Genomic DNA, 16,903 nt, shown 5'->3' with positions numbered 1-16,903 from the left:
AGGGTTATCTCTGAATTCTCAATTCGATTCCATTGATCTATATGTCTATCTTTGTGCCAGTACCATGCTGTTTTGGCAACTGTGGTTTTATAATAAGCTTCAAAGTCAGGGAGTGTAAGTGCTCCCACTTCGATTTTCTTTTTTAGAGTGTCTTTAGCAATTCGAGGCATCTTCCCTTTCCAAATAAATTTGATAACTAGCTTTTCCAAGTCTGCAAAGTAGGTTGTTGGAATTTTGATTGGGATTGCATTGAATCTGTAGATGAGTTTGGATAGAATTGACATCTTAATGACATTTAGCCTTCCTATCCATGAACATGGAATATTTTTCCATCTTTTAAGGTCCCCTTCTATTTCTTTTAGTAGAGTTATGTAGTTTTCTTTGTATAGGTCTTTTACATCTTTGGTTAAGTTTATTCCTAGGTACTTGATTTTTTTAGTTGCTATTGAAAATGGTATCTTTTTCTTGAGTGTCTCTTCAGTTTGTTCATTTCTAGCATATAGAAACATTACTGACTTATGTGCATTAATCTTGTATCCCGCTACTTTGCTAAATTTGTTTATTAGCTCTAGTAGCTGTATCGTCGATTTCTCAGGGTTTTCTAGATATAAGATCATATCGTCTGCAAAAATTGACAGTTTTACTTCTTCTTTTCCAATTTGGATGCCTTTTATTTCTTTGTCTTGCCGGATTGCCCTGGCTAGCACTTCCAGCACAATGTTGAATAACAGTGGTGACAGCGGGCATCCTTGTCTTGTTCCTGATCTTAGAGGGAAGGCTTTCAGTCTCTCACCATTGAGTACTATGCTGGCTGTGGGTTTTTCATATATGCTCTTTATCATGTTGAGGAAGTTTCCTTCAATTCCTACCTTTTGAAGTGTTTTAATCAAAAAGGGATGTTGGATTTTGTCAAATGCTATTTCAGCATCTATTGAGATGATCAATTGATTTTTTCCCTTTCGAGTTTTTAATGTGTTGTAATACATTGATTGTTTTTCTTATGTTGAACCATCCTTGCATGCCTGGAATGAACCCCACTTGGTCATGGTGTATGATATTTTTAATGTGTCTTTGGATTCGATTTGCAAGTATTTTGTTGAGGATTTTTGCATCTATATTCATTAGGGAGATTGGCCGGTAGTTTTCCTTTTTTGTAGCATCTTTGCCTGGTTTTGGTATTAGATTGATGTTAGCTTCATAAAATGAGTTAGGTAGTGTTCCATTTTTTTCAATGTTTTGAAAGAGTTTGAGTAAGATTGGTGTCAGTTCTTTCTGGAAAGTTTGGTAGAATTCCCCTGTGAAGCCATCTGGCCCTGGGCATTTATTTGTGGGAAGATTTTTGATGACTGATTGGATCTCTTTGCTTGTGATGGGTTGGTTGAGGTCTTCTATTTCTTCTCTGGTCAGTCTAGGTTGTTCATATGTTTCCAGGAAATTGTCCATTTCTTCTACATTGTCCAGTTTGTTTCCATACAGTTGTTCATAATATCCTCTTATAATTTTTTTAATTTCTTCAGGATCTGCAGTTATGTCACCTTTTTCATTCATTATTTTGTTTATATGTGTCTTCTCTCTTTTTGATTTTGTCAGTCTAGCTAGGGGCTTGTCAATCTTGTTGATCTTCTCAAAGAACCAACTTTTGGTGATATTTATCCTCTCTATTGTTTTTTTGTTCTCTATGTCATTTATTTCTGCTTTAATCCTTGTTATTTCTTTTCTTGTACTTGGTTTAGGATTGGTTTGCTGTTCATTTTCTAGCTTCTTCAGTTGATCCATTAGTTCTTTGATTTTGGCTCTTTCTTCCTTTTTAATATATGCATTTAGCGCTATAAATTTCCCCCTTAGCACTGCTTTTGGTGCATCCCATAGGTTTTGGTATGTTGTGTTCTCATTTTCATTCGTCTCTATATATTTAGCAATTTCTCTTGCTATTTCTTCTTTAACCCATTGATTGTTTAGGAGTGTGTTGTTTAACCTCCAGGTATTTGTGAATTTTCTAAGTCTCTGATGGTTATTGACTTCTAATTGTATTCCATTGTGGTCAGAGAATGTGCTTTGAATAATTTCAATCTTTTTAAATTTATTGAGGCTTGTTTTATGACCCAGCATATGATCTATTCTGGAGAAAGTTCCGTGAGCACTAGAAAAGTATGTGTATCCTGGTGATTTGGGATGTAATGTCCTGTAGATGTCTGTTAAATCTAATTCATTTATCAGATTGTTTAGGTTTTCAATTTCCTTATTGGTCTTCTGTCTGGTTGATCTATCTATAGGAGAGAGTGATGTGTTGAAGTCTCCCACAATTATTGTGGAAACATCAATTGCTTCCTTTAGTTTTGCCAGTGTTTCTCTCATGTATTTTGTGGCACCTTGATTGGGTGCATAGACATTTACGATTGTTATTTCTTCTTGCTGAATTGCCCCTTTTACTAGTATGTAGTGGCCTTCTTTGTCTCTCAAAACATCCCTGCATTTGAAGTCTATTTTATCTGAGATTAATATTGTTACACCTGCTTTCTTTTGGCTGTAGCTTGCATGAAATATTTTTTCCATCCTTTCACTTTCAGTTTCTTTGTGTCCCTGTGTCTAAGATGAGTCTCTTGTATGCAACATATTTTTTTTTTTTTGATCCATTCTGCGAATCTATATCTTTTAATTGGGGAGTTTAATCCATTTACATTCAGCGTTATAACCGTGAAGGCATTTCTTGAATCGGCCATCTTATCCTTTGGTTTATGTTTGCCATATTTTTCCCCTCTCTCTATTAATATCCTTTATTGTACCCATACCGAATCTCTTTAGTACTGAACCTTTCTCCAAGTCTCTCTGTCCTGTCTTTGTTTCTCTGTCTGTAGGGCTCCCTTTAGTATCTCCAGTAGGGCAGGTCTCTTGTTAGCAAATTCTCTCAGCATTTGTTTGTCTGTGAAAAATTTAAGCTCTCCCTCAAATTTGAAGGAGAGCTTTGCTGGATAAAGTATTCTTGGCTGGAAATATTTCTCACTCAGAATTTTAAATATAGCGTGCCACTGCCTTCTCGCCTCCATGGTGGCTGCTGAGTAGTCACTACTTAGTCTTATGCTGTTTCCTTTGTATGTGGTGAATTGCTTTTCTCTTGCTGCTTTCAGAACTTGCTCCTTCTCTTCCATGTTTGACAGTGTGATCAGAATATATCTCGGAGTGGGTTTATTTGGATTTATTCTATTTGGAGTTCGCTGAGCATTTATGATTTGTGTATTTATGTTGTTTAGAAGATTTGGGAAGTTTTCCCCAACAATTTCTTTGAATACTCTTCCTAGACCTTTACCCTTTTCTTCCCCTTCTGGGACGCCAATGAGTCTTATATTTGGACGTTTCATATTATCTGTCATATCCCTGAGGTCCATTTCGATTTTTTCAAATTTTTTCCCCATTCTTTCTTTTATGCTTTCATTTTCCATTCTGTCATCTTCCAGGTCACTGATTCGTTGTTCAACTTCCTCTAGTCTTGTACTATGAGTGTCCAGAATCTTTTTAATTTGGTCAACAGTTTCTTTAATTTCCATAAGATCATCCATTATTTTATTTAGTCTTGCAATGTCTTCTTTATGCTCTTCTAGAGTCTTCTTGATTTCCTTTATATCCCGTACTATGGTCTCATTGTTCATCTTTAGTTCTTTGAGTAGCTGCTCTAGGTGCTGTGTCTCTTCTGGTCTTTTGATTTGGGTGCTTGGGCTTGGGTTATCCATATCGTCTGGTTTTTTCATATGCTTTATAATTTTCTGTTGTTTTTGGCCTCGTGGCATTTGCTGAACTTGATAGGGTTCTTTCAGGGTTTGTAGACCTATTGAAGTCCTTATCTCTAATTTATCAGATCTACAGCTTCGTGGAGTACACTTTCTCTAACTAACCAGCAGGTGGTGTCCACGAGCCACCTGTTCTCCACAAGCCAGTTCTCCCCTGCTTAGCCTTTTTGGTGAGTGGGGGAGTGAGTCTTGTGGGGCCCAATTGGTGTACCAAGCTTGCGTGTGTTGTTGGTGTTGCCTGCCTGTCTCTGGGGCGTGTTTCTGGGCAGTCGGGGAGGGGGGGTGGCCCTAACAATCAAATCTCCCTGGTGATCCTAGAGTTTTAAAGCTGCTGCAATAGTCTAATCCTTCAGTTCAGTCCTGCCACTGTTTGTCTCTGCCACTGACCCACAAGTCCTTGGTATTGGCGTATGGCTCCTGAGACTTGCAAGTGGGCCCCTCTTCCAGGCTGTGCACCCCGTGTCCTCTGTTGAGGGATGACTGTGCTATGTCACAGGTGAGTGCCATTCCCCCAGGGCAGTTCTGGGCTGCTGGGCTGTGTAGGGAGGCTCCCAGTCTGCTCAAATGGTGGCTGAATGGGGCTATGTTAATTCACACTGCTCCACCTTCCCAACTCTGGGGCAATCATCTGAGGTTGCAGGGAAGGCTAATGTCCACGCCCAGTTTTGTGGTGTGTGCCTGTTATTTGAAGCACTTCTGTCACACTGGGTTGTCTGCGGCAGCTCTGGGATATGGGGCTGGCGATGGGCAGGAGTGTTTCCTGTCCACCAGGATGGTGGCTGTGAGTGGACACCCCCCTTATCTTGGGAAGTTGTGGTGTTTAGTAAATTTTCTCAGCCACTGAATTATTGCCTTTTGTCTCAGAGCTCTCTTAGTTCTGCTCTTGACTTGACGTGCCCAAATTGAAAGTCTCTGAAGCTTTCTGTATTGGGCTTCTTAGAGTAATTGTTTTAGAAAAAGAAAAAAGGATTAAAAAAAAAAATGGGCCCTCCTCAGAGATTTAATGGGTTATTGAAATGCTAAGAGACAAAGCAACCAGGGCCATTAAGGAAAGGTCCACAGGGCAGAGAGATCGGCTTTTCTTTGGGATTTGCATATGCGCCTTAGGGCCTGAGCTCCGCCCTTCCCCTTTCTGTGTTCACCAGAGCTCCAAAAATCCTCTGCTTTTATTTTGGAGTTTTTCGTGTTGTTTTTTTTTTTCTATGCCTGTCTCCTCTCTGCTGGGCTGGCTGCTCTCAGATTCTCTGTTGTCTGGTCTCAGTCTATCTATGGTTGGAGTCTGGATCAGTAGAATGAGTTTCCGATAAGAGCAGCCACTGAAGTTCTCCCTTCTCCTTCCCGGAGCTGACAGCCCCTCCTCCCACGGGACTGAGCCTGGCAGGGAGGGGCGCGGGTCCCCTGGCCGCAAAAACTTACAGATTTCGCTGATCTCAGCAGTTCGACATTTTCATGAGTGTTGTATGAAGTATGCCCAAAGACAGATTGCTCTGTGGTGTCCAGTCCACGCAGTTCCTGGCTTTCTACCTACTTTCCTGGAGGAGTAACTAAAACATACAGCTCACCAGTCTGCCATCTTGCCCCGCCTCCAGGATCTCTTTATATATTCCAGATATTAAAACCTCATCTGATGTATGGTTTCCAAATATTTTGTCCCATTTCATGTGCTGCCTTTTAACTTCCATGATAAAGTCCTTTGATGTACAAAAGTGTTTAATTATGAGGAGATCTCATTTATCTATTTCTTCTTTCATTGCTCACACTTTGGGTGTAAAATCTAGGAAACCACCTCCTTATCAGAAGATCTCTAAGATATTACCCTACATTGTATTCTAATAGTTTAATGGCCTTAGCTTTAATGTTTAGGCCTTTGATCCATTTTGAATTAATTTTTGTATAAGGTGTGAGATAGAGGTCCAATTTAATTCTTTTGGATATAGATATCCAGTTCTCCAAGCACCATTTGTTGAAGAGGTTCTTCTGTCCCAATTGAGTCAACTTCAGCCTTATCAAAGATCAATTTTCCATAGATGAAAGGGTCTATTTCTGAACACTCAATTATAGTCCATTGTTCAATATATTTATCTTTATACCTGTACCATGTTGTTTTGACCACTGTAGCTTTGTAATATGCTTAAAAGTCATGTACTGTGAGACTCCCCACTTCATTTTTCTTTTTCAAGGTATTCTTACCTATTCAGGGCATCCTGTCACTCCAAATAAATTTGATTATCATTTTTCTACTTCTGCAAAGTAAGTTGTTGGGATTTTAATTCATATTGCATTGAAGCCATACAAATAAGTTTGGTAGAATTGGCTTTTTAACTTTATTTATTCTTCCAATCCATGAACCCAGTATAGCCTTCCATTTATTTAATTTATTTAGGTTTTCCTTCATTTCTTTTATCAATATTTTGTAGCTTTTTTCTGTACAGATCTTTTACATCCTTCATTAAATTTATTCTTAAATATTTGTTTATTTTTGTTGATATTGTAAATGGAATTTTTTCATATTTTCTCCTCACATTGCTCCTTACTAGTGTATAGAAACACTGTATTACTTAGGGTTCTCCAGGGAAACAGAATCAACAAGAGATATCTATAAATATAAGATTTTAAAAATGTGTCTCAGGGAACTGTGGGTATGCATGAGTCCAAATTCTGTAGGGCAGGCAGCAAATGGGCAATTCCAATGAACTTGTTTGATGAACTCCTTGGGCAGCAAACTGGCAACTCTGATGAATGCATCTGATGAACTCCTCAGGAAACACTTCACTGACTAACCAAAGAAGAAGTGAAAGTCATCTCCCTCTCTTGCTTAAAAGTCTTCAATTGACTGGATTAAATCCAGCTGATTGAATTCACTCATTGTGGAATACACACCTTTCATTGATATAATCAGTCACAGCTGCAGTCAATTGACTGATGATTTAATAAACCAGTCTCTGATTTATTAATCATCCACAAATATCCTTACAGTGACAGTAAGTCCACTGCTTGCTTGATCAGACACCTGGACACCATTAACCGGCCAAGTTGACACATGAACCTAATCATCACCCCTTGTCAACTTAAATCATACTTTATCTCTAAGTAGAGAACAATAACAGACATATATTTCACCCAACAATACTCAGCTGTCCTGTGTATAATTAGAAACACACTAATTCTCTCCAGGATAGGGTGCAAGTCCTTGGGTGACATTGACTCTTAAACTTGATTTCCTTTAACTTAAATAATGTGAAATGAACAATACAGATTATGTCACATGATAAGGGGATAAGACAGAGAGGAAAACAAAGACATTTGCTTTACAGAAAAATACAAACATAATTGTTCTGGTTTGCTAATGCTGCCCTTTTGCAAAACACCAGAAATGGATTGGCTTTTAAAAAGGGGTTTATTTGGTTACAAAGTTACAGTCTTAAGGCCTTAAAGTGCCCAAGGTAAGGCATTAACAAAGGTTACCTTAACTGGAGAAAAGTCATTGGTGTCTGGAAACCCTCTGTTAGCTGGGAACACAAAGTGGCTGGCATCTGCTTACTCCCAGGTTGTGTTTCAAAATGGTGTTCTCCAAAGTGTTGCTCTAGGGGAGTTTTGTCCTCTCTTAGCTGCAGCTGCTCTTCAAAGTGTCACTCTCAGTTGCTCTTTGGGTGTTTGTCCTCTCTTAGCTTTTCCAGAGTAAAAGTCTCCTTTCAACAGCCATCTTCAAACTGTCTCTCATCTGCAGCAATCATCTGGGTCTGTGTGGTTCTTTTTAAAGTACTCCAGTGATCCAGTTAAGACACACCCTGAATGGGTGGGGTAATACCTCCATGGAAATAATCCAATGAAAGTTCTCACCCATAGCTGATTGAGTCACATCTCCATAGAAACACTCAATCAATAATTCCAATCTAATCAACACAATACATTTGCCCCACAAGATTGCATTAAGGAATATGGCTTTTCCTGGGGATCATAATATTTACAAACCAGCACATTCCATGCCCTGTACCCCAGAGAAACACATTCTTTCCAGATACAAAATAGATTCATCCCATCACAATATAACAACAATAAATAAGTAACAATAGGTAAGTACAAGATCCCAGTTACAGGCATGGTCTGTTCTAAGGCAAATTTCTTCTCTATCTGTGGACCTGTGAAACTTAGGACAAGTTATCTGCTTCCGATATAAAAAGAAGTCACAGGATAAAAATTCCTCTTGCCATAAGGAGAAATCAAAAGGAAAACAGGGTTTATGGGACCAAAACTATTCCTAACACTCAACAAGGCAAACTCCATTAGATTTCAAGTCTGAGAGTCATTTGCAGAATGATGTTACATCCTTGGGACTTGAGAGAGTGGGCATTCAACCCTGCCTATGGGCCTTTGCAGTAGCCCTTTTCTCTCCAAATGCTGGGGTGAGGGCTCCAACATATCCACACATTCAAGAGACCACCTTCTTGGCCCCACCCTCATAAAACATCAGTGTGCCACCCAGACTCTGCATATCCAGAGCAAAGTCTCTCCCCTCACTGAACAGTGGAGTGGTGCCAGCCTCTCCCCAATCCTTATGGAATATGTTCCACCCTCTCTGGGGTCTGGGGTAGCAGCACTGTTCCTGAGCATCAAGGCCAAAGGCCCACCCTCTGCCTCCAGGGGCAAACTCGTCCTTTTCTCATGGATGGGCTGCTCCAATCTTCTTGCCCAAGACCTCTTGACTTCAGACCTCAACCTCCATGGCTCTGTCTTTGAAGAAATATTTCCTTCAGTTCGTCCCTTCTCCAGTCCAGTGTCTCCATCTAAATAGATCTCAAAAAAATCTTGTTGGCTTGGCATGAAGTATACAGGGGTCAAAACTTTCAGACAACAGTTTTCACAAATCATTTCTGGATAACTCAATCTCCAATCCTGGCTTCTACTGAAATGACAGTTAGGTTCCATGTTTGGTTAAATCTTCAAATTGAGCTGTAGTTTCTGGGGTCTCAATTTTGGAAGCCAAGAATTCTCTAAATTATCAGTTTACAGTTTCTCTGTATCCAAGAGTTCATTTCTCAGCTTATCTCTGTCCTGTTGCATTTTACTACACACTTCAAGGAGAAGCCATACTATATCTTCAACTTTTAGTTTTGAAATCTCATCAGCCAAGTATCCCAGCTCATCTCTCTCAAAATCTTCCTTCCAGTACTCAATTTTGCTAAATTCTCTGCCAATTTAAAACAAGGATCACCTTTCTTCCAGTTGACAATGACACATTCATTATTTCTCTTCAAGGCCTCATCGAAAGTATCTTCAGAGTCCATATTTCTACCAACAGTCTCTTCAAAGCAGTCTAGGCCTTTTCCATCAAGTTCCCCACAATTCTTCCACAATTTTCCCCTTATCCATTTAAAAAGCTGTTCCAACAGGTTTGGTATTTGCAATCTCAACAGCACCCCCACTTCTCTAGTACCAAAATCTGTTCTGGTTTGCTAGTGATGCCCTTTTGCAAAACACCAGAAATGGGTTGGCTTTTATAAAGGGGGTCTATTTGGTTACAGTCTTAAGGCCATAAAGTGTCCAAGGTAAGGCATCAACAAAGGGTTCCTTAACTGGAGAAAGGCATCCAGAGAACCTGTTAGCTGGGGACACATGTGGCTGACATCTGCTTGCTCCCAGGTTGCATTTCAAAATGGCATTCTCCAAAGTGTTGCTCTAGGGGAGTTTTGTCCTTTCTTAGCTGCAGTTGCTCTTCAAACTGTCATTCTCATTTGCTCTTGGGGTGTTTGTCCTCTCTTAGCTTTTGCAGAGCAAAAATCTGCTTTCAACAGCCATCTTCAAACTGTTTCTCACCTGCAGCAATCTACTGGGTCTGTGTGGCTCTTTTTAAAGTACTCCAGTGATCCAATTAAGTACCACCCTGATTTGGTTGGATAACACCTCCATGAAAGTAACCCAATGAAAGTTCTCACCCACAGGTGATTGAGTCACATCTCTATCAAAACACTCAATCAATTAATTTCAATCTAATAAACACTAATAAATTTGCCCCCACAAGATTTCATTAAAAATATTGTTTTTTTCTGGGTGGCATAATATATACAAACCAGCACAATACTCACAACAAAACAAAGGGGAAATATTCACACCATCATTGTCCTCATTTCTATTACTGGTCATGCGGTCATAGTTCATATTTATCACTACCTTCTTCCACTACCCATTCCATTTTCCCTTTACCCTCAGCAAGCACTTAAGCTGGACATGGTTCTTTGCATGGAGAGGTGACCCAAACCGTCATTCCTGAAGTTTCTTAGCCATTGGTAGTCCTGCCTGGATTGGATTGTTGCAGTTTTCCATTGACTTGAATTACAGGGCATGGTAGTACTAAGGGACACCCTAGGGGATCTCCTGTATGCCAGGAAAACTCTTCTTTACTTCCATTGTGTAGTTGCAGTGCTATTTCCCCTTGATAGTCAGGATCAATCACCCCAGCCAGTACAGTAATCCCCTTACTTGCCTGCTGATTCAGAGGCATAAGAAGCCCAAAGTGGCTTGGTGGCAGTCTTAACTTTCAGTTCAGTGGAATTATTGTTGTGTTTCCTGGTGTAAGCACTCCTCCTTTTGGAACTAAGACTTGTAGAACAGCAGAGCTTAAACTTGCAGGAACAGAAAGCAAAACTTTTCCTAGTGGATCACTAGGAGTGATAGTGAGTGGTGCCACTCCTGTTTCCACCCCTTGATTCCTGGACCCATGAACCCTGGCTATGAGAGAAACAGCACCATAGAATGGATGCTGATTCAGAGCATACACAGCCTCCTGGAAAACACTACACCAGCCCTGCAAGGTATTGCCACCTAGTTGGCACCACAATTCTGTCTTCAACAAGCTATTCCACCATTCTATCAATCCAGTTGCCTCTGGATGATGGGGAACATGGTAAAACCAGAGAATTCCATGAGCATGTGCCCATTCCCTCATTTCATTTGCTGTGACATGGGTACCTTGGTCAGAAGCAATGCTGTGTGGAGAACCATGATGGTGCATAAGCCATTTCATAAGTCCACAGATGGTAGTTTGGGAAAAAGAATTGCATGCAGGGAAGGCAAACCCATATCTGGAGTATGTATTTATTCCAGTGAGAACAAATTTCTACCCCTTCCATGATGGAAGTGGTCCAATGAAATCAACCTGCCACCAGGTAGCTGGCTGAACACCTCAGGGAATGGTGCCATATTGGGGACTGAGTGTGGGTCTCTGCTGCTGGCAGATTAGGCACTCGGCAGTGGCTTTGGCCAGGTCAGCCTTGGTGAGTGGAAGTCCATGTTACTGAGCCCATGCATAACCTCCATCCCTACCATTATGACCACTTTGTTCATGAGCCTGTTGGTCAATGACAGGGATGAATTGGGAAAAAGGATGATTAGTATCCACCAAACAGGTCATCTTATCCACTTGGTTATTAAAATCTTCTGCTGAAGACACCCACTGCTGAGCATTCACATGGGAAATATCTTCATGTTTTTGCCCACTCAGAAAGATCCATCCACATACTTCTTCCAAAGACTTCTTTGTCTCCAGTTTTCCAATAAGGTTCCTTCCCATTCCCTGACAATCCAGCCAAAACATTAGCAACAGCCCAGAATCAGTATACAAATGCATCTCAGACCAATTCTCCTTCCAAGCAAAGTGAGCAACCAGATGTACTGCTCAATGTTCTGCCCACTAGGATGATTTCCCCTCACCACTGTCCTTCAGGGACATCCCAGAAAAGGGCTGCAGTGCTGCAGCTGTCCACTTTTGGGTGGTGCATGCATATCATGCAGAACCATCTGTAAACCAGGCCTAAGTTTTCTCTTCCTCAGTCAACTAACTGTAAGGAACTCCCCAAGATGCTATAGCTGTGGGATGGGAAAGAGAAGGTAAGATGGAAGGAGTGGGGGCCATTGGCATTTGGGAAACTTCATCATGTAATTTACTTGTGCCTTCAGGACATGCTGGAGCTCTATCTCATACATACCATTTAATTTTATGATGGAGTGCTGCTGTGCATGCCCAAATTTATGACTTTGTGGGTTGGACAACACCCAGATCATGATAGGTAACTCAGATCTTCTGGTAACTTGGTGGCCCATGGTTAAGTGTTCTGTCTCTACTAAGGCCCAATAGCAGGTCAAAAGCTCTTTCTCAGATGGAGAGTAGTTATCTGCAGAGGATGGTAGGGTTTTACTCCAAAATCCAAGGGCCTGTGTTGTGATTCTCCTATAGGAGCCTGCCAAAGTTCCGAACAACATCTCTATTTGCCACTGACACTTCTACCACCATTGGGTCAGATGAATCATAGGGTCCAAGTGGCAGAGAAGCTTGCACAGCAGCCTGGGCCTCTCACAGAGCTTCATCTTGTTCCAGTCCCCACTCAAAACTAGAAGCTCTTCTGGTCACTCTGTAAATAGGCCAGAGTAGCACACCCAAATGAGGAATACATTGTCTCCAAAATCCAAAAAGGACAACTAAGCATTGTGAATCTTTTTTGATTGTAGGAGAGGCCAGATGCAAACAGCTTATCTTTCACCTTAGAAGGGATAGCTCAACATGTCCCCCCACACCACTGAACACCTAGAAATTTTACTGAGATGGAAGACCCCTGTATTTTTTGGATTTATCTCCCATACTCTGACATGCAAATACCTTACCAACAAATCTAGAGTAGTTGCTACTTATTGCTCTCTAGGTCCAATCAACATAACATCATCAATATAATGGTCCAGTGTGATGTCTTGTGAGAGGGAGGAACGATCAAGATTCCTGCAGACTTAGAGCTGGAGAGTTTATATACCCCTTAGATAGCACAGTGAATGCATACTGCTGGCCTTGCCAGCTGAATGAAAACTGTTTCTGGTGGTCTTTACTAACAGCTATTGATAAAAAAGCATTCACCAGATCAGTAGTTGCCTGCTAATTACAAGGGGATGTGTTGATTTACTCAAGCAATGATGCTGCATCTGGAACAGCAGCTGCAATTGGAGTCACCACCTGGTTAAGCTTATGATAATTCACTGTCATCCTCCAAGACCCATCTGTTTTCTGCACAGGCAAAATAGTTGAATTGGGATGTGGTGGGAATCCCTACCCCTGCATCCTTCAAGTCCTTAAGAGTGGCATTAATCTCTGCAATCTCTCCAGGAATCCAGTATTGCTTCTGGTTTACTATTTTACTAGGCTGGGGCAGTTCTAGTGGCCTCCAATTGGCCTTTCCCACCATAATAGCCCTCACTACATGATTCAGGGAACCAGTGTAAGGATTATTCCAGTTGCTGTGTATGTCTATTCCAATGATGCATTCAAGAACTGGGAAAATAACCACAGAATGGGTCCAGGGACATACTGGACCCACTGAGAGAGGTATCTGAGCTAAAACTCCATCAATCACCTGACCTCCATAAGTCCCAACTGTGACTGGTGGACCAGAGTGATGTTTTGGGTATCCTGAAATGAATATCACTTGTGAACCAGTGTCTAATAATCCCCAAAGTACCTGATCATTTCCTTTCCCCCAATTGCACAGTTATCCTGGAAAAAAGCCATAGGTCCCCCTGGGGAAGGCTGGGAGGGAGATTAACAGTATAAGTTTTTGGAAGTTTAACAGGGTCCTTCCCCAAGTGTACCCAGCCTTCCCCTCATTCAAGTGGCTCTGCATCTGTAAACACTCTCAAGTCTTGGAATTGTTTAAGGGGACTTGACTCTCTCTTTGTAATTCAGGGTAGACTTTTGTTCACATGACATAGAATTCTTCTGCATATACAGATCAAACAAGAATTTAGTAGACAGCCCATCTACTCTTCTACTAGGTACTCCATGATCTAGTAGCCAACACCATAAATCTCTGTGAGTCAGATTATTTTGACTGCTGTTTTGAGCCTGTTCTCCATTATGGTAGCCATGCCAACCTTGTCTTTGGTGATTAACTGCTGTCAAATGTCTTCTGCATGCTCAGGATCCAATTATCCCCATTGTGTTTAAGGATTCCAGCTCAGTGACAGCAGTTCCTACAGTAATATCTAACCTACAGAAAAGGGTAGCTACAGAGCTCTTCAGGGATGATGGAACTAGTCTCATGAATTTATTCCTCACAGTTGGGTTCTCTAGTAAAACATAATCACCAAGAGATATCTATAAATATAAGGTTTTGTAAAAGTATCTCACACCACTGTGGGTATACATGAATCCAAATTCTGTAGGACAGGCAGCAAACTAGCAACTCCAATTAACTTGTTTGATAAGCTTCTCAGGCAGCAAACTGGCAACTCTGATGCAGGTGTTTGATGAACTCCTCAGGAAATGCTTCTCTGGCTACCTGAAGAAGAAGTGAAGGTCCTCTCCCTCTCTTTCTTAAAAGTCTTCAACTGATTGGATTAAATCCAGCTGATTGAATTCTCTCGTTGCAGAAGACATGCCCTTCTTGATATAATCAGTCACATGTGCAGTCAATTGACTGATGATTTAATAAACCAACCACAAATATCCCTGCAGTAACAGTTAGGCCAGTGCTTGATTGACCAGACACGTGGACACCATCACCTGGGGACCAGGACTGAAAAGGATTTTACTTTTTAGCAAAAAGAAAGAAGGATTTTCCAGTTATCAGCACTGCCTCAGGCAAGGGCAGAGCTAAGGTATATCTGAGAGTCAAAGAGACAGCTAGTCAGGTGAAGGAAATAATTCGCTGAAGGGCATATCTTCTCCAAAGAAGGGGGTGGGGCAGAGCCCAGCACAAGGAGTGGCTCTCATTCAGAGAATTCAGACCCCAGGGGATGGAAAACAGAAACCGTTTAAACTTATATTATACCTCAGCCTCTGACTCAACCACATCCCTGGCAGGAAAAGGGTCTGCTGAGAATTAAAGGCACTGTATCACTTTACACCAATAAAGGCACTGTATGACCTGCTGGGCAGGCTATGAAAAGAAAAGAGCAAGAGGATTCACAAGAAAGACTGGCAACATGCAGGGTATCCTTCCCAGGGAATCTTGATACTGATTTCACCCTCTTCCTGAGTCCTGGGCCTGTCTTGTCTGGGAAAATCAGAGTGGGGTAGGGTAGGCCCTATCTGGGGAGACTTTCCTCAAAAAACAAACAAACAAACAAAAAAAACAGCTTCAATATACGCAGGGCAAGAACCAAAAAACAAGAGCAGAAAAAGTCTGATCAACTAAACAGAAGCTGTGCTAGAGATCTGGAATATGTTGATCTGATTGTCAAAGAACAGACATGAAGCAAAGCCAAAAAACAAGAAACCCTAGGTAAAAGAGAGAAAACAACCTCCAGAATGAATGAAGCAAGGAAATCAGATGCCTAGACAGTGGAAAAAAAATCACAATTAGTACTAGGAAGCACAAAGATATAGCCCAAAGGAAAAAACTAACACCTCAATTGAGTGGCATGAGTAGAAACAACTAATAAAACAGGTTCAAATAAATCCTCAAAATCAATTCAATGAGTTGAAGGAAAATGTGGCCATAGAGATGAAGGATATGAAAAAGAAACAGGGTGTCCATACAGAAGAACTCAAAAGCTTGAAAAAGCAAATGGCAGAAATTATGGGAATGAAAGTCACAATAGAAGAAATGAAAAATCAATGGAAATATACAGCAGAAGATTTGAAGAAGCAGAAGAAAGAATTAATGAAACTAGAAGACAGGGATCTGAAATCCTACAAACTAAAGAATATATTCTGTTTGGGGTATGCTGTGCTTCTTTGATCTGTAATTTTGTGTCTTTCATAAGTGTTGGGAAATTTTCAGTTATTTCCTCCATTATCTTTTCTGCCATGTTTCCCTTCTTTTCTCCTTCTGGGACACTGATTACCTGTATAATTATGTGCTTCATATTGTCATTCAGTTCCCTGCATTCACCAGGAAGAGCCAGAATTGGTACCTGGCTCTGTGTATCCTTTTTCTTGGGGCACAGACCTTTCCTGTATTCTGAGCTCATCCAATTCCACTGTTTTCTTTTTTCTTTCCATCTGCTCTGCCTTTTTTATGCATTTGAGCTACCTCTGGGTTGCTTTTTTGCTTGTTCTGGATTTATCTGTATCTGGAGCTTGTATTCAGCAGTCTGAATTTGTTATATTGCATCCACAATAGGAGTTTGCCTGAGCTCTCCTTCCCTTACTCCTAGTAGAGACTGCTTCATTTTCCTCCAGGGAAGTGACCCCCAAAACAGCCTGCCATGCCTGTGGGGGGAAAAGCACCACCTCCAAGCTTGGGAGAGTTATTTACATTTCTGTGCTGTGATCTCAGCCCTTCCACATCCCAACTGGTTTACGATATGTGTCTGGTCATGGAATCCCCCAGACAGTTATTTCAAACACTTTTGGGTATTTACTAGCTGCCCTAGAGGATAAATTAAATTCCATACCTCTTTATGATGCCATCTTGCCCTGCCTTCTATTGCTGTGTTTTTAAGTTCACTAATATTTCTTTATACAACATCAGGTTTGTAATTGATCCTATCTAGTGCTTTTTCCATCTTACACATTGTAATTTTAATTTCTCAAAGTTTGATTTGGAACCTTTCTACATCTTTAACATCTCTTTCTAAATTTCTGAGCATGTAGAATACAGTTATAATAATTGTTATAATATTCTTTGCTGCTAATCCTAATCTGTGTCAGTTCTAGATCAATTTCCATTTATTGATTTTCCTCCTCCTTATGTGTTGTGTTTTCCAGCTTTTTTATATGCCCAGTGTTGGCTACCAGATGTGAATGTTATCTTTTTGGGACTACTGTATTTTTTATCTGTATATTCTTGATTCAGATATTCTGCAATTCATTAAATTATTGAGGTTTTAATGATTTATTAGGTGAGACAAGATCAGTCCTCAGTCTATGTGTAATTGTTCCCCACCACTGAGGAAAATTTTTCCTTGTTCTCTACATGAGGTTTTCCAATACAGCTATTGGAAGAGATATTTTCCCCAGTCTATGTGTGGCTTAGGTGCTATCAATTCTACTTTTTTTAGAATTTTTTCCCTAAACTTAAGTAGTTTCTTAAAATGGACATATTATAGCAACCACTGAAAATTTTGGCTCTTTTTTTTCTCAATTAATTCACCACTGAAGCTCCATAAAATACATAGCTATTGTTTTTTTTTACATC

The sequence above is a fragment of the Choloepus didactylus genome, chromosome 4, assembly GCF_015220235.1.
Source record: "Choloepus didactylus isolate mChoDid1 chromosome 4, mChoDid1.pri, whole genome shotgun sequence".
NCBI classification, from domain to species: domain Eukaryota; kingdom Metazoa; phylum Chordata; class Mammalia; order Pilosa; family Megalonychidae; genus Choloepus; species Choloepus didactylus.
This window is presented reverse-complemented; position numbering follows the sequence as displayed.